Source organism: Dipodomys merriami, unplaced genomic scaffold (assembly GCF_024711535.1).
Source record: "Dipodomys merriami isolate MVZ:Mamm:240054 unplaced genomic scaffold, mDipMer1.0.p SCAF_103, whole genome shotgun sequence".
Taxonomy (NCBI): Eukaryota; Metazoa; Chordata; class Mammalia; order Rodentia; family Heteromyidae; genus Dipodomys; species Dipodomys merriami.
Genome location: NW_027202305.1, coordinates 3,720,258 through 3,743,083, shown reverse-complemented (window position 1 = coordinate 3,743,083; position 22,826 = coordinate 3,720,258).

Sequence of the window (22,826 nt, the reverse complement as noted above, 5' to 3'; positions counted from 1 at the left end):
CAGAGAGAGTAGGGGGCAGTCAGGGCAGGTAGACTGGAGGTAGGGAGCCTTGGAGTGTTTGGAAGAGTTCACTCCCTCTGTGTGGGGAACAGACTGAAATGGGAGGGGTGGGAATTAAGGCAGACATGAGTAGAGTGGTTGACTATCTGCTGTCAATACCCAGGCAAGGGTAGCAGTCACTCACTAGCAGTGATGATATAAGGAGTGGTCCTATTCTGTGTTACCTGTGCACGCCGTGTGGCTTCGGGGATTGAACTCCGAGCCTCACCTCGGTTCTGGTTTTGACTTCTACCTGCTCTGGCTCCGGCACCTTTAGCATGGTTGATCTTCTTTGGAATCTTACGTACCACCATCCACAACTTGGGGAAAATAAATATCCAGCCTATTTCTAGTGATGAGAAGAAATGATGAAACGTGAAGTCAGAAGAAACATCACCACTGTCTGGGCTTGGAGGCTAGCAGCGGCGGCCTGGGGCTTCTTTGAATTCTCCAGGGCCTACATTTGCATATCACAGCGTCAGGATGTTTCTCCGAATCATTAGAGAATTGGCAAATGAGATTGGGTGCCAGCGTAGATAATATCCTAAAGGTAAAATTGCATGGCAATGAATATTATTACAGTGTTAGGCTTCAACGCAGTCTTGCAAGTACTTTCTCAAACAGATTATCTAAAACAAAAATAAAAATAAAAAGCCCATATAAGAGAATGAATGGCTTGCACTTCTCTTAAAGGAAAATATTCGATCGTGAGCTGTGTGCAATCATCAGGGAAGGTCTGGATGGAGCTGTGTCTACATCTCTTTTATCCTGCCAGGAAGCAAACACTAGCTGTAGGGTTTCTTCTTCTCTTTCTGAAAATACTACAAGGGTTGAAACAATAGTTCATTGAATTTCCCTTTGAGTTGGTGAAGAGATGGAACGCAGAGGTGGAAGCAGAGGGTCACAGGGTCTTCTTCCTTCTAGGTGGAAAGGTGACCTTTGCACTTTGAACTCACAGATGGAGAAGTGGATGCACAGGGCTGGACTTTCTTGCCAGCTCCTGCAGACAGGAGAAGTACTACCATACCATCCTAACGCGCTGTGAGCACTCACCTACACACACGTGCACACATGCACACACATGCATACACACACACACAGAGACATGAGGGAAAAGCAAAGGCAACAGAAAAGCAATTTCATAGCTTTCTTTCAAAGGACTGATTTCTGGAATATGGCACCATTTAAATGATTGACAAAAATCATTTGGCTTCTTAGGCACAACGAGAGCTAATGGGGAAGGACTCTGATTTGTAGGATGACGTTTGACAGCTAAGTTCATTCATTGAGCAGGTAGTCTATTGAGCACTTATAGCATTGGTCGTGGAGCAGGGCATAATATAGAAAAAGCTCCTATTCTGATGGAGTATAACTGTTAATAGGAAATAAGACAAGTAAATTAACAACAACAACACACACACGCACACACATTCATAGCTACCTGCATCAACACATCTCTTGTTAACCTTCTTGTAAATTGATATACTGTCATGATGAGGTGATCTAAACTGTGCCCATTGATGGCAACCATCCATCATCCAGCCATTCATCTACCCACCTACCCACCCGCCCACCCATCCATCCTTCCATCCATCCATCTGTCCTTCCTTTCATCCATCCATCCATCTGTCTACCTATTCTTCCTTCCTTCCTTCCTTCCTACCTTCCTTCCTTCCTTCCTTCCTTCCTTCCCTCTTTCCTTCCTTCCTTCTATCCTTCCTTCCTTCTTTCCTTCTTCCCTCCCTCCATCCATGTTTCTAATATGGACTATTAATCATAATATTCTGTCTCCTCCCTCTTTACATAGCCTTAGGGCTGAGCACAAACGTATTGCACGCTCAGAGTCCTTATGGTGTTTATCCAGAGCTGGGGAGAAACCCTTCCTTTTCCAATGACAAATTGGAAAGGCTTGTGGTGGGATGAGTGAGTGGAGCGGTCTAGCCTATGCTTGGCTTAACAGTGGAGAATCGAAGACACATAGAAACCAGCAGAGGTGAGCTGTGGTCCTGGAAGCTGTAAGTCTGGCCACAGCTATCTCTGTCTACACTTCTACTCTAGCTGGTTGTGGGAGCTAGTATATTCCCACCCATGCCCAAGTTCATTGATGAAGTGTCCCGTCAATTGCAACCAAGAGTCTTTTTGACCAGGCTCTTCTGGATTTAGCGCCGTTGCTTCCCATTCCATCTCTTTCCTTTCTCCTGTCAATTGTTTCATCTTCCAGTGTCTTTCCTCTGTCCTCTTTCACACCTGGATGCTTTTCCCTGTACACAGAGCAAGCACAGGCCCCATCGATGGCTGAGAGTCGTCACACAGTGAGTCCCCCCTCTCTTTCGCCATAATTCTACTCCCATCGTTAATGACACAGCTGCATTTCTTTAGTGGGCCATACACGCCCCCCTTTTCCATCCTGGCCCCCATTCTTCAACCTCCTGTGGTCTTTCTTCTCTCCTCACCTTTCTATTAAAAACCAGCCATCTACAGATGGCCATGACGAAACCGCTTTCCTCCAGTCTCCTTCTCTGGGGTCTGTCTGTCTCATCACTCCTCCTCCTCCACACCTCCCCTGTACCCCCTACACACCGATATGTGGCCATTATGAGCTTCTTCAGGAAGCCCCAGCACACACCCCATGCTGTTCCCGGGGTAAAGGGCATCAGGGGTCACCGGGGTGAGCCGGAGGTGCCTATGGAGGAGGAAGTGAGCAGGAGCTCCCAGCCTTATGCGTCCTCATGGTACATCAAGAGGTGGGAAGAGAGCTGTAAAGAATGGGGTGGGGGAGTTTCAGGCGTGGCTGCGGAACAAGGCTCTGTAAGAGAGGCTGAGAGCCAGGGTAGGCGTCCTTGAATTGGACCTGGGGAAGAAAAGGCAGCTCCTTTTTGTTTGTTTGTTGAGAGCTACTGTCTAATTAAGGGACAGCCACATTTGGGTTGAGCTGGTTGTGTGGGAAGAATGCTGTGCAGGGGCAGCTATAGGGAATGTATTCATTAGACACAGCAGGACCTCACCGCACACTCTAGAAGGGCCGGTGGAGAAGATGGTCTGGGGTGTGGACATGAGGGGATTGATGGAAAACTGCCCTGGGATGCTCCTGGGGCTGACAGGATGGGAAGTTTGGGAAGAAGGCAAGCAGGTGGGCCCTGGTGAGGCTGGAGGTCTGTGTATCAGGACACAAGGAAGGCCATGTTTGAGGCCAGGTAAGGTTGCTGACCTGTGCTAGCCTTGGACGAGCCGGCACCTTCACGGTGCTGATTTGAAGCTGTCATCCATTGGCTGCTCATGTCTGTTTTGCTTTGACGATGTTTTCTTGGTTCCTGATCCTTCTAGTGTATAAGGCAGGTAATAGAGGGAGAGGCTAGAAAGCCAGGGGACGGGTATGACGTATCTTTTCTTTTTCTCTTTTGTCCCCTCCCTTGATTCCTTTCTCTTTCCTTCTTGCCTGAAGGCGTTGTGTTCTTGTAAGCATGACTAAATATTTGTTGAAATCACGGATGCATACGGCTTTATTCTTATCATTGCTGCAGAGTATTCCTAGGTCTGATGGCAGGTGGTGTTCTATCGACCATTGTTGCCGGAGAATTCCAGTCTCACTGAAGAAGTCTGACAGGTAGGAAGGTGATTTGGAAGTGGACTTAATGTTCGTTGTTCTGCCATAGTAGAAAGAGGATGACCCAGCTAAGAAGCAAGATTCTTGCTTCTGCTTGCTATGATTTTGGAGGTGTTTGGCTACATTGTGTCAAAGGGCTCTTGCAGTTGGAGATAACAGGTGTAGGGGGAGTGGCTGGAAAAGGACATCGACTGTCCCAGATCAGCCCTGGAATCTTTGATGACTTCACCAAACTCATCCATACACGGAAAAGAAAAAGAAAGAACAAGGCATATGGAGAGAAAAAAAGATCATTGATTTCGTAGGCTTGCTCCAGCGTGGAGGACGACACAGGTGAAGTTCCTGACACACGCGTACGAAGCTTGCGCGTTGCCTTTCTTTTGCTCACAGTGCCTGCATGCGCCTTTACCATGCGGTTAGCCCCTGTCAGGCATCAGGAACGCGGCCCCGCAGGGCGCATGGGTTCTGCAGGTAAAGCGCCCGCCCCACACCGCATCACTTCTAGCGCTTCAGGAAGTCATTTCCTTGTTTGGCAGGAGAAAAAAAAAATCTCCTCTGTATAATTAGCTCCTATCTCATGCTGTATGTGCTCGGAAGACAGGACTTACATGTTCTAGAAAGGAAAAGCTTCTCAGGATAAAAAGAAAAACAAAAAAACAAACCCCCAAACCCAGGGGTTACGTTTCTCCATACCTCTGTGCACATTTAAAATGAAGGAACCAAAGCTGTAGCCAGGTCTCTGTGGTGCTTGGACATTCAAGTGGAGCCCGGAGACTCTGGCATCGCCTGCAGTAAGTCCCTCCCTTCATCTGCCCCTGGACGTGATGTGCATGGCAAACCTTACAGAGTTTCCTTTCCCTCTGCTTGAGTCCCTGACGGAGTCTCTTAGTAAGAAAAGGGATGGGGTCGTCCTACCTAGCATGTGCAGCTTGGTGAATTGGGGTTGTCAGTGACTTGCTCTGACAGAGAAGGAAGAAAAACTCTATTTATAGCAAGCTCTGTATATACTTTGAGTCTCTGGGGGTGGGGGGGGGAGGCAGGGACCTTGGGTAAAACCTATCAAAATGAACTGAGGAGGTATGTGGTGTAGAACCACGCTTGCTAGCATTTCTTTCCTATTTTGGGGTGGGGGAGGAGGGTTCCCCTCTGTGGAGTGAAAGACATACTGGGATTTTTTTTTCTCTATGAATTGCTATAATAAAATTTAGACTCGAGGAGTGGGTGGGGGGGGGAATCTTCTATGAACAGGAGTTGCACATAGAATATGATGCCAGGGACCTGGCACCATCTTCCACTTAATATGTAAATGATGGAGCTGTCAGCCTGTGGTTCACTTAGAACTGCCTTCTTTCTGACATAGAAGGTCTGTTTTGGATGCCTGGATCAAATCCTGCAGGACCATTAAGTTATAGAGTACAAGAATGGAGATTCCCTTGGTCCTTGTGCGTGTGTGTGTGTGTGTGTGTGTGTGTGTGTGTGTGTGTGTGTGTGTGTGTGTGTGTGTAGTTTTCGTACCCTGGACCTCTGACAGTGGGGTAATTTCATGTTTTCCTGGAAGGCTGTGCTGAAGTCTACACCCAGCGGACCTTGCTGTTTGAGGGGTGTACATCATCGCCCCCCCTCCCCGCCCCGTTCTTTTCCTGCATGGTCTTCTCCCTGGATTCAGTTTCCAAAATGGGGAGCCAGGCCCTGGGACATCCCTGGTGACGCCGGGACACCTGGGCGACACGGGACCCAGCTGGCACGGGCGTCCTGGCGGTGCTGGCGTGGCTGGCACACACAGCGGTCCTGCGGGCGGGCGCCTCGCCAGCCTCTGCCGGGTGCATCCTGCCCTCTTCCTGCGGGCGGGCGTCTTGGTGCAGGCCTTCCTTGGGTTCAAGATCACCCACGTGGGTCTCTCCTCTGCCACGGGTGCCCCTCGCCAGGCAGGCGGTGCGTGTAGTTCTAGATCAATCTCCACAGAAGAGGCCCTGGACCACCTCGGGAGCCCACACCCCAGGGGCCACCACTAGGTTTGGTAGGCCGTGCAGCCCAGCGGATGCCTCTGCCCCTGGGACTGTGGTCGGGGTGAGTGGTGAATGTCTGGCCTGGGCAAAGGAGAGCACATTATCCGGGTGAAGATCTGGATGGCAGGGCACCCATGGCGTCCATCGCCAGTCATCTCTTCTTGCCTTCCTTGAGCGGGGCCATAAGAAGGCTCGTGTCTCTCCCTCAAACCGCATCTCAGATTCAAGCAGCTATTGATAAGGGTGAAATCTGCGGGTGAAATCTGTTAATAAGGTGAAATCAAGGCTGAGCTGGCTCTTCGCTCCTTTCTTGGGGAAGGGGTGGACAGATCTGTGGAGCAGGAAGCCAGAGCAGCGTCCATTTTGGAAAGGAGCAGTGAGCGGCATCCTTAGTAAAGCCGGCACCTGCAGGCCGGGTTCACACAGCCAGCCGGGCCCTCGGCGACACATCACACCAAACGAGGCCGCACGGTGACACAACACACCGAACGAGGCCGCACGGCGACACATCACACCAAACGAGGCCGCATGGATCTCAGAAGGAGCAGTGTTGTGGCTGCCGCCTGGGTGTTCTATTGTGGAGAACCAGAGAAGGCTCACTTACTTTGCAAAGGGCCCTTAAAGGCAAAGGATGTGTTTTTGGAGGGGGGGGGGGGAAACGGCCCATGATTGCGGTGCTTCAGGGTCTTCTTCCTGGAGCATGTTAGCAGTCTAATTCAACGTGAACATTGAGGGGTGGGGGTGGTTCTCAGTCTTAAGAACAGGCCCCCTAAACCCCCAGTGTAGGTTCTGGTAAGCAACTGGGTGATTTGCTTTAAGCCACCCCTCCCCACACCAGGCCATTAGAAGCAAACGCAGGAGAAATTCCCTAGCTGCCCTCCGCATGATGATATCACCGTGCTAACTATATTTTCCGGATCAAAGTAGTTAAATCGCTTACTTGTAGGTAGACAGTGGTGGCAAGATTTGAAACCCAGTGAGCCCAGTGCATGTATCTGGACTAATTTAGAAGACAGAGCGTATTTCTGGACGCCGGGAGATGTTGGTGTAACTGTCATCCCCAAGCTTCTGTAACTGAACCCTACAGCCCTGATCTGATCTCCAATGGGCCGACATCTAAAAGAGAGGCTGGGATGACTCATAAACTGAGACGCAGGGTGCGGGGTCAGTCTTCGAAGACCGAAGACATGATGGTGTGAAGCCAAGGAAACTCGTGGGATCAGCCCTTTCCCAGAACAACCCGGACTGTGTCTTTCCCCTCATACGCACAGCTCCAGGTAATGCATTCCTGAACCTCTTTTCTCCATGTCCTAATTTCTATTTAAAAGACCTCTATTTTTTTTCTCATGCTCTGTGTAAGGAAAAAATAAACAGTAGGTGACATTTCCAACCTCCTTCTCCTGTGCCAGGGTGGAGACTGAGTCATGTATAAACATGACGAGTTACCGTAGATAAGCACTCAGATGGGAGCCAAGTTGCCTTGGTTTAGATCACCACTTGGCCATGTCTGCTGTGGACCCCATGCCAGATCATCAATTAGCAATTCTGGGCGTGCAGTGGGGTTATACAAGTGTGCTAATGTCAGCGTCGTGTTTCTGTGTGGGCAATCTCGTTGACCCCAGCTCACAGACAGGGACCTCCCTCTCATCAACTTGCCTCCGACCACTCAGCTGGGGAGGGGCAGAGCTGGGCACAAGCCCCTCCCCCCAATCCCACCTCCCTGACACCCCTGACCTCCTAGCCAGGATCCACACACTCTCGTTTTGACCTTTGAAAAGAAGTCTTTGTGCGTCTGTGAAGTCAAATCAACTGCTTTTACATCTCCCCTCCTTCTCTGTCTTCCGGCTCTTCTCTTTGTCTCGCCCTCCCAGCCTTTCATTTTACTCCCGGAGAGTTTCCATCTTGGGACGTGCTTTGATGCCTCCCTCTGTCCATGGGTGACCACAAGAGGGACCGGAGCAGGTCCCAGGCTGGAAAGGGAGCCAAGCCGTCAGGTGACTCAGGACCACTCTGCATCCCAGAGCCCAAACCCCTGGGGAAATGGCTGCTGGGAGGAAGGATGGTGCAGACAGTGGGGGTGGCTCCCGGGAGGACCGGCGTGGTGTCTGGGACACGGCGCTGCGGTGCTGGGACCTGCGTAGGAGACTGCGCTGGACCGCTGCGGTGACGCTCCGGCCTTAACTCTCGGCAGACAGTATTGTACTTTCCTTCCTGTTAGAAGCGAACACCCACAACACTCCACAGAGGTGTAGCAAGCACGGTGAGGAAGCCGTCTTCCCGCTGCCGCCAACTCTCTGGCTTCATACTTGAACTTCTGGTCTGAGTTCCTCTTGTGTAGATAGAAGAGACGTCACTTGTGCCACTAGTTGGCTATTTTGTTCACTTACAAGTTGGATCTTCTCTCTGTGCTATCTTAGAGGGGTCTATCGTGCGTCTGCTCACGCTCGCCTCTCAGGCTAGAAGCTTCCTGCCCCGCCCCGCCCCTTTGTTTGGTAGTAAAGTTTGAACTCGGATCCTCACACTTTGCTAGGAAGGCCCTGCATCTCACCTACACCTCCAGCCCTTTCATCTGGCTGTTTCTGTGAGAGGGTCATACCTCCTTGCCCAGACGTGTCTCTGGACCACCGTCATATTTTAGGCTCCTCATTATAGCTAGGAGGACAGGGGTGTGCCACCATACTAAGCTTGAAGGTTAAGAGGGAGTCTCCTGAACTTGTGTGGCCAGGCTGACCTGGGGCTTGGAGTCAAGGTGAGATGTCACAATGCAAAACAACCTAGAGACCACACTAATGAGATCACCACCCTACTCCAGAGCGCCAAAGAATGGCTTGACCCTGCGTTTCTTTGGTCATATTGTTCTGAACACAGAAGTCAACGTGGCAAAGGGAGAGAGCAACTTTAGGGCCCAGGGAGGCCTCATGATTCTGGCAGGTGGCTCACGATCTCAGCGCAGCGTCCTGAGTAAGACCCTGTCTACGAGGGTGCCATGGGGGCGCGTGCGCAAATGTTTTCTGTCCTGGCGCGCTTTATGAACACTCTGAACTCCAGCAAGTCCACTGGCATTCCTGCAGGCAAAAGCCAGGATAGGTAAAAAGTACAGACTGAGCTTGGAAGAGAGTCCGGCCCCTGGTAAACACAGCCAGGAAGAGAGTCCTCTCCGCAGGAGTATTCACCAGGAGACCGCAGGACAAGGAGGCCTTTTTGCTTGAAGTCTGTGTTTGGTGCCAAAGGCGGGAACAACCCTAGGGACAGGCACTCCGCTTGGGCTTTCTGGAGATTCTTCCACAAATGGAGCCAAAAGAAATCATGGAGAGAATTCCCTAACAGGATTGGCTCACGTGTCCACATGCCCCCGGGCCCTGGTTCCCTCCTTGAACATGTTCAGTGCTCCCGCACTGCCCTCCCAAAACAAAGACGGCAAAATGGTGGGAGAGGCGAGGAGCAAGGAAGGAAAGGAGGCAATAAAGCAGCTCACACCAGAGAAGGGGAGGCCGAAGCTCGAAGGAAAAAAAACAACGCTAAGAAACGAAAATACAAAACATGGAGACTCAGTATGCCCAGAGGTTATGACAAGCGGAGGAGAAGCAGAGTTAAATCCAGGCATTTCAACTCTGCAACGCTGGGTGAATTTCACCATGAACTGAGACTCCCCTAGCTGCAGGGTGGAGCGGAGCCTTGTGCTGGACTGTCTCCAGGACCTCTGCCCTTCCTTTCCCACCCCGGCCTACCCCCCTCTCACGAGCAGGGCAAGGCAGGAATGTAGGTGGAATCCGCAGAGGCTGGGGCTCTAGCAGGGGTGACCGAACTCACAGCTGGGCAGGAGCAGGCCAGCCCCGGCTCAGAAAGACAAAAAGTCTGCAAGGCAGAAACTATTAACCATTTCCTTTCTGGGCTCTGGATGGGACTGTCCAACTTGGAGGTGTTGTATTGTTTGCCCTTTGGTTTTGACTCTTTTCCACATCCTCTTTTCATCTGGTGTGCTCTTTTCCTATACCCTGTGTGGGGGCCAGCGGGGAGAGGTCACCTGGGGTCCCAAGACACTCGGAGCCCTGTTACTTTCAGAGAGGTCAGTCTGAGGGGAAACAGTTTGGAAGAAAACATTTCAAGGACCAGAGAAGAAGCAGCCAGCTTTGAATGCAATCTGGCCAAAGAGAGGTGGTGTTATGTGGTAAAAGCTAGTGGGAAAGGAAGAAAGAGAGAGAGAGAGAGAGAGAGAGAGAGAGAGAGAGAGAGAGAGAGAGAGAGAGAGAGAGAGAGAGAGAAGGAAAGAGGTGGGAAGTAAGCACGGGAGTGGCAGGGGAAGGTGAAGGGAAGGAAGTCAAGGAGAAAGAACAGGACAGGGAGAAAGAAAGAGCAAGTGGATCATAGTCTGAGCTCTTAGGAGAATAAGAAAAATGGGGGGAAAGATGTTTAAAAAGAACTCATCTCATAAATGCATTTTCCCCCCAGCTGACCAGCACTGTCTGTTACAAAGACAGCTCTGGATAACGTAGAGATGATCTTATTTCTCAAAAACAGACAGAAACTTACTAGCATCGAAACTTTTTATTTTTTCAAAACATTGGTGCTCTTCTCCTTGGTCTATTCAGGGAGATGGCCTGGGAATGTCATACTCAAAGCAAGGCTGGGAAGCCAATAGTTAAGCTGTATGTCAATATGGACAGATAAAAGCAGTAGCCAATGCCGGGCGCCAGTGGCTTATGCCTGTAATCCTAGCTGCTCAGGAGGCTGAGATCTGAAGATCACGGTTCAAAGCCAGCCTGGGCAGGAATGTCCATGAGACTCTTATCTCCAATGAACCACCAGAAAACCAGAAATGGCACTGTGGTTCAAGTGGTAGAGCTCTAGACTTGAACTGAAGAGTGAGGGTCATTAGCTAGGCTCCATGACCAACCAAAATAAATAAAAGTAGGAGATGGCACAAAGCATTGTCTGCCCCGTGGTTGGCAGTTATGATCCTGCACCCGGCCCAGTCTGCCTCACCCAAGTGTGAAACAACTCCCCGGCTTGTTTCTTTTCTCTCTCTCATGAGGAAGCCCTTTAAACCCCTACCTGCTCCTACCTGGTCTAGAAGTAGGCAAGGAGAACACATAGGATTGAGACTGAGCACACCCTTTGAACCATGCTCTCTGTGTGTACGGTGTAGATGCATTTGCACGCCCTGACTGGCTTCCTTTGCACACTCATGAACCCACAGGTGTGTGCACTGTGCAAGCATCACTGAGCATGCCCAAAGGAAGGTCTACAGCTTCCCAGGGAAACTCATTCCCAGTATCACCACTGTCCTGCCATAGTCCATGAATACAGGGTAGACGGGGAGAAAGACAAAGAAAAAAAAATCCACCAATCCCTGAGTGAGCACCTACCCTGTGGGATGGGGTGGTGGGTAGCAGGCACATCTTTATACTTAATGATAGACTTCGTTGAGTCCATTGTAATTCATTTAGCCCAATCACTGCTTTTAGAATTGAATTTCAACATACTGTGTGTGTGTGTGTGTGTGTGTGTGTGTGTGCACGTACACGCATGTGTGTGTGACCAGAGCAACCCCCTTCTGGTAAACCGTCTTAGAGAAGGGCCGTTTTTATGTGAACAGCCAGCTGTGGGGAGCTGGAAGGCAGGCAGCTGCAGACAGCTGGGGGCCTGGGGCTGAAATGGGATCCTTGGAGAAGTGAGCTGCAGTTCACAGGCCCTGCGGCCACTGCGGGACGCCGGCAGCACAGAGGCCCTGCTTCTCAGCTCGCCTGCCCCGCGCCTTCTCCTTTGTGTGACCGACCCCAGCCAGTGAACAGGGCTTACCATGCCTGAGTACTGAAGACCCAGAACAGGTTTCATTGAGTCCTCTTTCCACCATTTCATCACACATGCGCGCGTGCGCACGCACACACACACACACATGCATTCCATAATTTGGAATACTCCCTGTGGAGTTCTGTGATTTTTATTCTTCTACAAGCCTCTTGGGATTGCCTTTCAAGACTAAAAGCACCATTTTTGAACCCAGTGTGCATGGGTCAAAATGCTTTGAAATCAAAGAAGGTTTTGAGAAAGAGTTTTGCAGGGGTGAAAGGAATGTTCCCAATAGCCATTAAAATATTTGCTCCAGGCACCAGAAAGAAATGGATTCTCTCTCCCTCTCCTCCTTCCCTCCCTTCTTCCCTCCCTCCCTCCCTCCCTCCCTCCCTCCTTCCTTTCTTCCTTCCTTCCTTCCTTTTCTCTCCCTCTCTTCTCTCTCCTTCCTTCTCTTCCTTCTTTCCTTCTTCCCATTTTCCTAGAAATCTGGAGCTCTGGAAATATTGTCAAATAATTTGGCTTTAGGAGAATTCCAACGAGAAGTCAATTCATGAGGAAGTCTAGAACTCAGGTCCAATGGTGATCAGTTTGGTCAAAAACATTGAATTAGTAAGTCTGGAAGAAATTCTCTTATTATGCAATGCGACTCCATTTTCTTAAAAGAGAACAGAATATGAACTATAGTCAATTTTAGATTGACTAAAAAATATGTTGTATTTTTTACTTTTTAAAAACCACCCACACAGGGCTGGGAAGGTGGCTCAGTGGTAGAGCACTTGCCTTGCATGCCTGAGGCCCTGGGTTCAATTTCTCAGCACCACATAAGCAAAAAGAAAAAAAGCCAGAAGTGGTGCTGTGGCTCAAGTGGTAGAGCGCTAGCCTTGAGCTGAAGAGCTGAGGGACAGCACCCAGGCCCAGAGTTCAGGCCCCATGACCGGACCCAAAAAATAAACAAATAAGTAAATAAAAATAAAAACTACCCACACAATATTTTATGATACCTAAAAATTAGCATTAGCTCCTGACTATCTCCAAATATCTAATCACTGTTATGGGTGGTCTGAGAATATTGGTGTGCTCAAATTAGGATCTGAACAAACTACATCTATGTTTGGTTGATATGGGTCTGAAGTTCTCTTTTAATCGGTTATAGATCCCTCCCTACTCCTTCACTGTCTTATGTTTATTCATTAAAGAAATTAGGGTATTTGTCCTATAGAATTTCCTATTTTTGGTGATTGCCTGATGATGGTACCATTTATCATGATCTCGTAACCTAGTAATTAGATTCTATTGCAACTTTTCCCATAGAAGAGGTAATTGATAATGATAGAGTGTTTACTAGAGAACACAATTAAAGCAACACTGGTAGTGATGGACAAATGAATAAATGTTTGCATAAGTGCATTAGAGGTACTGAGTTGTGGATGTGATTCTACTAAAGCAGTAGAATCAGGAGTTCAAAGCCAGCCTGGGATACAGAATGAAGTTCCGACTCAAAAACTGAAACTCTAAGCAAAGTATCTCTCTAATAAGCTGACTTGTTGAAACAGGGTCTTGCTAACTTTTTGCACGGGTAGCAGCAAGCCATGATCCTCTGATCTCTGCTTTCCAAGGAGCTTCACTTTCCTTTGTAGTGTATTTTTATTACATAGGTGTGCATTCCTTAATAATACATTACTGAATGCCGTCTGTTGTAGATGCTGCACGAGCCATTTTAGCTCTACATAAAGCTTAGGTTTTTGTGCACGTGGGAGATTTTTATTTATTTGGGTTCTTTGCTTCTAAGCAACAAAAACTGCTCTTGGGCCTGTAAAGGAAGACATTTATTTGCTGGCGGTAGCATGCCTCTCGGAGCCGGAGGAGGGACCTGACAACCAGACCTCGCAAGGCCTGGACAAGGACGGCGGCTGGAGCGGCAGGACTGGGAGTTGGTAAATTTTTCCAGCATTGCTACCATTTGACTAAAATAGCTCCAGCTGTTTTCTGTCCTTTGATTCTTTCTTTAAAATGCAACATTGCCAGAAATAATTCATCTGGCTCAAACTGGTCACATGTGATTCCTGGCACTGGGAGGAACCTCTGCGATTGTCTCAGCCCGCAGCCCTGCACATGTGCATGAACACAGAGCAAGGCATTTCCCCCAGAAAAGGCATCCTGGGCTTGCCTGGCCTGTGTTTTTAGTGCTTACGCTAGATTAGACCGTGTTAGGTGCTGGGCATACAAATCTGAGCAAATCAATCCTGAATATAAAGATTAAAATTTTGGATGGGAGGCAAGCAATTTGTTGTTTGATTGTAAAACCCTGCATGTGGATTGTCTTCATTCTTCATGGTAACATGTGGCGGGCGGGCGGGGGGCAGCGAGAGGAGGGGGGCAGTGAATAGCACCTCCGTGTGTACCAATGAAGCCCCAGGGCCAAGTTACCTGCCCCAGCAAGAGGAAGCCTCGGTTGGCAGGCCAGGGTTCTGGCACCAGGGCTGTACTGGGCCTGCTATGCAGATGGGCACTGGTAGAATCAGGCACAGGGAGTAGCAGAAGGACAGTGGTGAAGGATCTTGAATGGGCTTCACAGGGAAGGGGCTATTTGGAGGCTAATAAGTGATTTACCAGGAGGAGTTAGGATGGAAGGAGGGTCCACCCTAGGCCTAGGAAAGCAATGTGGGTGTGGAGACCGGAAGGAAGTAGAAGTCACAGAGCCCGTGAGGTACGTCTCCTTTCTTTTCTAGGTTCATTTCTCCTAACAATATCAATGCATCGCAAACCTCTGCTTTGAATTTCAGTGTTTATCTTTCCGCTGCAATAATTCCACTCAAGAAGAAAACATTCTGGGTGGTAAGGAGGGTTTGCTATTTATTTATTTAAGATGTGGGCAATCCCCTAATCAGAACCTCTATCATCATCTAAGCTGGCATTTTCCCCAATGTGCTTTGTGAAAACTGTTGCCTAAGGCTTTCAGATTTGGTTTGCTAGTTACAATAATGTAATTTTCCAATTGCGGAGGCTTTGTGTGCATCTGTGGTGGGTTTAAGTGGAACCTCATGGAGGGTCTGGAAACCCAGGTCACAAAGGCAGCTTTGGAGCTGCCTCCCCTGGAATTCACCATGGGGCTCCATCGCTCTGGGTTTCCACGTTCAACCTAGGATTAATCATTCTTGTCATGTCATAGTTTTCAGCCGTGGGCTCGATGTAGATTTCCGTTGTCATGAGGGGTCCACAGAGTTGTGCTTTCTGGCAGAAATCATTTAGGGAGTGTATTCATGAAGTGAAACAGAAGTAGGTTGATGTACATGGAGGATATAGTAAAAAAAAAATCAGGGAACCCTGAAATCACGTTAGACATTTATGAGAGATTAACTGGCAAGAGACGTTGATGGGGCTCAGAGGTGTGGTGCTGAATGGTGAAGCAGTATAACACATCTCCATAACGTCTGTCCTTACTTAAACTTCCACCGTTATTTTTTAAAACTTGTCTTGGAAGTATTTACCATCCAAACACATCCTTTGCAGAATAAGTACCATGCGTCTAGAGTGTTTGGTAGTACCTTATAAAATCCTGGTGAGTTAATAGTGGCCCCTACTATTGTTTTGGGGGATAAAGATTATGCTTATTTCTCTTTCTTTCTTTTCTTTTCTTTCTTTCTCTCTCTTTCTTTTTCTCTTTCTCTCTTCCTTTTCTTTCTTTCTTTCTTTTGAAGGGGACAAGGGGACTCAGCCTCACAAAGTTGATGCTTTGGACAGACATTGAAGGAAATAATAGAAAACGATAGAATTAAAATTCAGGTCTCAGGACATTCTAGCTTCTGAGTTTTAATAGAGTCCCCACCTGTTTGCATTTTGCTCTCTGCCGTTGGGAAAACCCCTTTGCAGGATATAAAACTTTGGATAGAAATATGACTGGCAGAATGTTCCATTTGCAGAAGAGCTTTATGATGTCAGACCCTATGTCTCTGGAGGCCTATAACAAAAGTCTTTTTTTTTTGTTGTTAGTTATGGGGCTTGAACTCTGGGCTTGGGCGCTGTCCCTCAGCTCTTCAGCTCAAGGCTAGCGCTCTACTGCTTGAGCCACAGCGCCACTTTCAGTTCTCTGGTGGTTTATTGGAGATAAGTGTCTCACGGCCTTTCCTGCCTGGGCTGGCTTTGAACTGTGATACTCAGATCTCAGCCTCCTTAGTATCCAGGATTACAGGGGTGAGCCAACGGCACCTGGCTACAAAAGATTTTGATATAATTTAAAAGAAGGCTTCTCTACTCAGATGCAGGGGTGTGCTTAAAGTGATCATTATCATGACCTATGATCCTGAGAATCTATTAAGTAAAGTTTCTTGTCTTTACCATGATAAAGAAATCAGGAGAATATAACTTAGCCTTTGTTTGGGAGGGGGCAGTACTGGGTTTGGACTCAGAGTCTAGTACTTGGTAGGTAATCACTCTACTACTTGAGCAATTCTTACGATATCTGTTGACTCAGGTACAGCATTGACTTTCCATTGCTTCCCCTTTTCTATCCATTAATGCCACCAGTTGCCTGTTCCTTTTTTTATTTGCTGGTTGTGGGGCCTGAACTCTGGGCCTGGACGCTGTCCCTCAGCTCTTCAGCTCAAGGCTAGTGCTCTACTACTTGAGCCACAGTGCCACTTCCAGCCTTTTCTGCCTATGTGGTATTGAGGAATCGAACCCAGGGCCTCATAAATGCAAGACAAACACTCTACCACTGAGCCACATTCCCAGCCCTAGTTGCCTGTTCTTTATGTGGTGATTTAAATGATTCTAATTAGGAACACAAGGCTCAGACTGCAGAAAGTCACTTAGCTGCTCTCTATGAATGCAAAATTGCCAGGGAATGGAATTACAGAACAGACACTATCACAGTATCAATTTCTCCCTCCTCCAGCTCTCCCTTTCCTCGCTCTCTCCTCTCTCTCTTTCATTCTCCTCCTCTGTCCTACTGCAGTGACTGTCTTGATTCAATATGCCTCCCTGACATCTTGCCAGTTGCATTTTCATCTCAACTCGTTCTTCTTTCATAATCTTTCCCTCTGCCCTTCACATAATGTGAAGCAGACATCCTCTAACATTATTTCTATTTTCTGTAGTAAATTATTTCCAGAAGAAAGTCCTTTTCTTTTGTTCTGTGGGATTTTCCTCCCAGTCATCCATTGATCTGTCTATTCATCCATCCATCTTCACCCACATATTCAGTTTCCATCCATGTATCCATCTACCCACCCATCCATCTATCCACCCACCCATCCATCCATCCATCCATCCATCCATCCATCCATCCATCCATCCATCCATCCACACACCCATCCATCTACCCACCCATCCACCCACCCACCCATCTACCCACCCATCCATCTACCCATCCATCCATCTACCCATCCATCCATCCATCCACCCACCCATCCATCCATCCATCCATCCATCCAAAGTAATAGTTTATCAAGAGTGGATTTATTCAGACAAAATACTAGTCAAAACACAGGGAGCCTGATTTATATCTTAGACCCAGCCCTTTCACTATCCAAGTTTAAAGATGGAGAGATATGTTTACTCTCGAGCAGAAAGCACAGAGTAGGCCCTTCATAAATGCAATATTTGTGAGTACTACTGATGCCATATCCAACTGGAGATTTTTTAAGCTAGTTCCTCTTTCTAAGAGATTGATCTATTAGAGAAATCGTGAACCAATTTGGAGAAGTGCATACAACGCAATGCAGCATCGACAAAGATGCAGGCCTGAGAGGCTAGACATATTTGGGAAGGAGTTCACTGATCAAAGGAAGCCCTTAAAGAATTAAGCTGAGTTTTGAAAGATGGGTATTATTTGGACGACGAAATAGCAGGCCGAAGGCAATAACAGAGAATTAACTATTTTCTATCCTGTTCTAAGTGTTTTATACATATGTTGACTTATTTAATCATTGAATCTCTATAGACAACTTTGATGAAGGTATCATGAATATGTTCATTTTGTGGATGAGCCAGTTGAAGAGCAGGGAAATTAAGAAGCACAGCTAGGAGCCAGGTGCTGGTAGCAGGTGCTTGTAATCCTAGCTATTCAAGAAGCTGAGATATGAGGACTGCGGATTGAAGCCAGCCCAGGCAGGAAAGTCTGTGAAACTCTTATCTCCAGTTAACCAGCAAAAAGTTAAAAGTGGAGCTGTGGCTAAGTGGTAGGGTGTCATGTTTGAGCAAAAGAGCTCAAGGTGCTGAGTTCAAGTCCCATTTCTGTATAACTAGGAACTGGCAGTCTAACTTTGAGCCTAGACTGACTGTAGGGCAGGTACCCTGAACCATTGTGTGGTTGAACTACAAGGTAGATGTGTGGCTAGGATAAGAGCTGGGAAAAGCCGTGGAAGAATCATTCATGGCTGCATGAAGGATCAAGTGTGGAATTCTTCTATTTTTACTAAAGAAATGAAGTCAAAGATTAAATAAGATCTCTCTGTGCTTACTGAGTTTTTGATCATTCTTCCTAAATTCAATCCCAAGAAGCCACAACAATGGGTTAACTTTTTTTCCCCCTTGGGCTAAGTTTTATTTTCCCCTGGTAAAAAATAATATTTAATACGGAGCTGAGACTATATGATTTATTGCCTGTTTGAAAATCTTTTTCATCACTGTATATTTTAGCAGTAAATATTTAATCCTTGGCACCGAATGCCACCATGTTTATTAACTTTAGAGTCCATATTTTATGGTAAACGAAGTTCTAAAATATCGTAGAAAGAGAGAAATATTTCCTACCCATAGTCTATGGGGAGATTGTGCCGAGAGAAACTCCAAACAATTCTGACAGTCACATCACCCTTTTGATTACTGGCACACTTGATCATTGTAAAAGCATACTTTCTTTCACAATATGTCTGTATTCGATTACACTTGCTGTGGAACACCACGTTTTTAACCCTAAACAATCATCTTGTGCCTAAAGACATGACCAGAATAAAAGGCCGGCCCGGAGACCTCACGTGCTAGCCTGGGCGGCCCCGTGTCAGAGGTGGTTCTGTTTTCGAGGCTTAACGCCAGACCCAGAAAAGATAACTCTCTCTCTCTCTCTCTCTCTCTCTCTCTCTCTCTCTCTCTCTCTCTCTCTCTCTCTCTCTCTCTCTCTCTCTCTTTTTCCTCTCTCTCTCTTTCTCTCTCTCCCTCGCTCTCTTTCACTCTCTCTGTTTGCTTCAAAAAATCTAAACCCCATAAAATCCATGTTGGTGGCTTCAGGAGAAAGTTCCTCAAGGGTCTCTCAGGAATGGGCCTTCAAACTCTCTTTCCCTTCCCTCCTGAAGTGTTGGTAGTTTTGCCTTGCAGTGGTGGTTCTAAGCCCTCATTCTGCGTTTCCTTTCTGGTCTGTCCTAGCACAAACACACTCTTCTTAAAGCCACTGTATAGTTTTCTGTATTCTGCTCATGACATTCCCTTCTCACAAAATGCCCTTTGTCTCACCTAGTCCTCTACCAACCTGATCCCCACCCCCACTTTCAGTTTTTGCTGGTATTAACTGAAGATAAAGTTCTCACACATTTGTCTGCCAAGGCTGACTTTGAACTTTCTTCTCAGATCTCGGCCTCCTGAGCATGTGGGGTTACAGGTGTGAGCTAAAGATGCCTGGCTCCATGATCATTCTTAAGTCCAACTCAAATGACCCTTATTGTAATCCAAGGTTGATTCATGAAGCTTCTCCCAGTTTTCAGATGTTCAATACATGATGGCATAAAAGCTACTTAATCATCAATGCAGCACCACCCTTAATAAATATTCATCTATCCATTTCAATTTTCTCATTCTCCTGTATGTCCTGGAGACCCTAAGTCTGTCTCTGATGATGATTTTGAAGAGGTTGTTCAGAGAGAGAGAAAGAGAAAGAGAGAGAGAGAAAGAGAGAGAGAAAGAGAGAGAGAGAGAGACAGACAGACAGACAGAAGACAGATAGACAGACAGAGACACAGAGAGAGAGACAGAGAGAGATCAAAGGTATAAGGATACTCTAACTCTTATACAATTCAAGTAAAGCAAACAATAAGAAATAACTATAAAAACAAACATCGGGGCCCTGTTTGCTTGTCGTTCGTTAGATATTCAATAAGCATTGGCAGAGAGTGGTTTGTGTGTGTGGCCATTCATGAGCGTGACAGAATTTTGTAAACTGTGAAGCATTTTATAAATGTCCATCGGGTATATACTGGTGTCAAGTTAGGAGTCTTTCTCGTGCTTCTACTTCCTTGGCTTGTTGGGCTGTTGGTGTTCTTTAGTCCTCTGTGAGACACTTTGACTAATGACCTTGATATACAAGTACTCAGAACCAGCGCCACATTTCCCACAGTTACACAAGTCCTGCTCAGCAAAACTGCAATGCACCAAGAGCCTGAAACTTGTTTATTCCAGTTGCATCTGGAATTACAATACTAACATTTCATTTTACTTAAAGTAGTAGAATATATGAATATGGAATGCACTTTCTGTTTATCTGAAAACAAAGTTGAAATATGTTTTATAAACCTAATGAAATAAATCTATCTATCTATCATCTATCCATCCATCCATCTGCCTATCTCCCTCTATATATCTACTAGGGATTGAACTCAGGGCCTCACCCTTGTTAGGCAAGAGTTGTATCACTCGAGCCACACCCATATATTGTTTAAAGATTGCTTTTAAAACCTGCTATTGATCTTATAGCTGTGAGACAATGAAGAAAAGAAAAAGCTGATGAAAAAGGCTGAGACACCGGAATTCTGCACTTAGCTTTCTTAATAAATGACCTCAAGATGTGGCTTTGCTTTAAAGAAACAAACCCTCGAGTTTGGAGTTGGTACTTGAAAGCATTTCTTATGCAGTGGAAATTGATCAGAAGGTTTATGTGAAACTGAAAGTTGTGGCTTTATCATCACAATGCAAATGAATTCACCTCTCTATTGTCAATTAACATTAAAACTCATGGTACTTTTTAACAAGTTCCCCTCTACACTACCCATATTGGATCATGTTTGGTGCTAATAAGGTATGCACTGACTGGTAACTTCCAGTTCCTGACTCTTCAGGTAATGGAAGAATATTTAGGCCTGGCTAGATAAAGCAAACTTAGTAACTCAGGATCTGAGATGAAAACCAACTCCCTCCCTTGTACCATAACCAGCTTCCTGTTCCGGAGTGTTATAGATTAAACGAATGGGACCTCAGGCAGCCTGGGTAGTCTGAGGCCTATGAAGCCAGAAGTCAAGACCCATCATGACAGGATGAGCCAGGATGACTGAAGCTTCTGGCACTAAAGAGAATCTATGAATCCTATTTGAAGAGAGAATCGGAAGGTCATCCCCAGGGAACTTACGCCAACTGTTGGATCTAATGACGGAGTGAGGTTGTAAATGGAAAGATGAGTCAAAGGTACAAAACTCACTTGACTGGAAGCAAGATGAAAGGCTTGTATGAGATTAATCAGGGTTAAGACTGATTGGTACGGATTTTGGAGATGTAGTTTTCTTCTTGCTCATTTCGGCTCATGAGTCAGGTAACTGGAGAAAGGCTAGGGAAGTTTAAAACATAGAATCTTTTAAGGCTATGTATATAATGTTTTTATGTACATATACCATGTTAATTTTTTTAGCCAATATATGTGTGTGTGTGTGTGTGTGTGTTTGCGCGCGCGCACATGTATGGCAATATCTAGTAATTTATATGTTTATATAGCATTTTGTTGGGGACATATATTTGAAAGGGCTTTTTTTTGTATGAATATGCCCTGTGCCATTTTGGATTAACTTTTCATCCTGGAACATGGCTTTCTAACCGATACTTGGTTTGGTTCTTTTAATCTTTTTGACTTATGTCTAGTCATAGGATGAAATATTAGCTTTTCCAGCCTTGTTCTAATACTGCTTTTAACACAACTGGTTGGATATCAGCTTCTAAGATCCAATACTTTCATCTTCAAACCTCCATCCTGAATTATATTCAAAGTAATTCTCTTCTCTCTACCCGTGCTGGGTTTTACCCCTTAGAGAGAGGACGAGGGATATGAGGCTTGGTTCCCAAATAATTTGACTCTATTCTTTTTCCTGGCAGTAGTTTCTTAGGTTTTAGAATAGGAGGAAGAGAAAGAGAAAGAAAAAAAGAAAAAGAAAGGAAAGCTCTTGGGTGACAGGCTAGGCTATCTTTCAGCCTTGCCCTTGGGTGGCCCCTGGGCTGCCCTTACTCAATGCCAGTGAATGCTGAGTATACTGACACTGCTCTAACATGCCTAGCAATGAAGAACTGACCCCAAAGGAGCATCCCTCGTTAGCCATGACATTGTGGAGAATTTGGTTACATCTTCCTCCTGGCCTCTAGGAGGTAGCAACCGGATCTTCTCCCACGGGTGCCTCTTACCTAGTTCTGTCAGTGCTGGGAAAGTTGTAGGTTCTCCTCATCCTGACTCACAGCAGGTCATGTGATCCAATGTTACCCGCCCCACCTTGCTGACATTGTGTTTTAGCCAGACAAAATGATTCTCTGGGATAGGACAAGAAAGTTTTCCAAGACCAGAAGGATGTCTCTTCACAAGCCCCTGTAATTCCTCAAACAACTTTTTAAAATTAAAAAAAAATCCAGTTCTCTTCTCAAATGCAGGGCTGAGGGGTACTGGCTGGGGGCGTGGTTCTCAGAGCCAGCACTTCCTTTCTACCCTTGGGGGTGGCAGATGGCATCTCCCCTAAGAGTTCTCTCAATGAATAAATGAGGTGATTGGTTCCTTTGTTTTCTGCTCTGACAAAGAAAACCCAATTCAATCTTGTTTCTGACACATGCTTTGTTGGCAAAGGATTTTAATTGTTTCCTTTTTTTCCCCCTTTCTATCCTTTGACGTTCATGAATTTTGTAGTTCTACAAAATTTTGGGGTTTCAGAGAATCTTGGCCCATTGGAACTTCAAATGAATTCAGTTAACCTCATCTGAGAGTCAGCAAGAATCATTTCCTCAGCACTTCTTGTACATTTAACACCACAGGACAAAACTCATTTACACATTGGTTTTGTAGGAGAGCTGCAGAGAGACAGGAGTCATGGTCCCAGGGTTCCAACCAGCTTCCTTTGCTTCCAATTCTGGTTAGTAGTACTAGATGCTAGGCCTCTGACAATCTCAGCAATTCATACACTGACAAATACAACAGCCTGTTATTGCAGCAAAACACTGGAAAACTAGAGAACGTAATGTTAATAACAGGTAAAATGATCAAGTTAAGTATGGTTCTACAATGAGATACCTAGGAGACATTAAAATAAAGAATTTTATTTAAGTTACAAGACAAAATAACACTTGATAGTCTCTCTCACACACAATAACACACACATACTCCATCTGTGGGTTTTCAGTTGTATACAACCACAAATGCTTTAATTGTCTTCCAT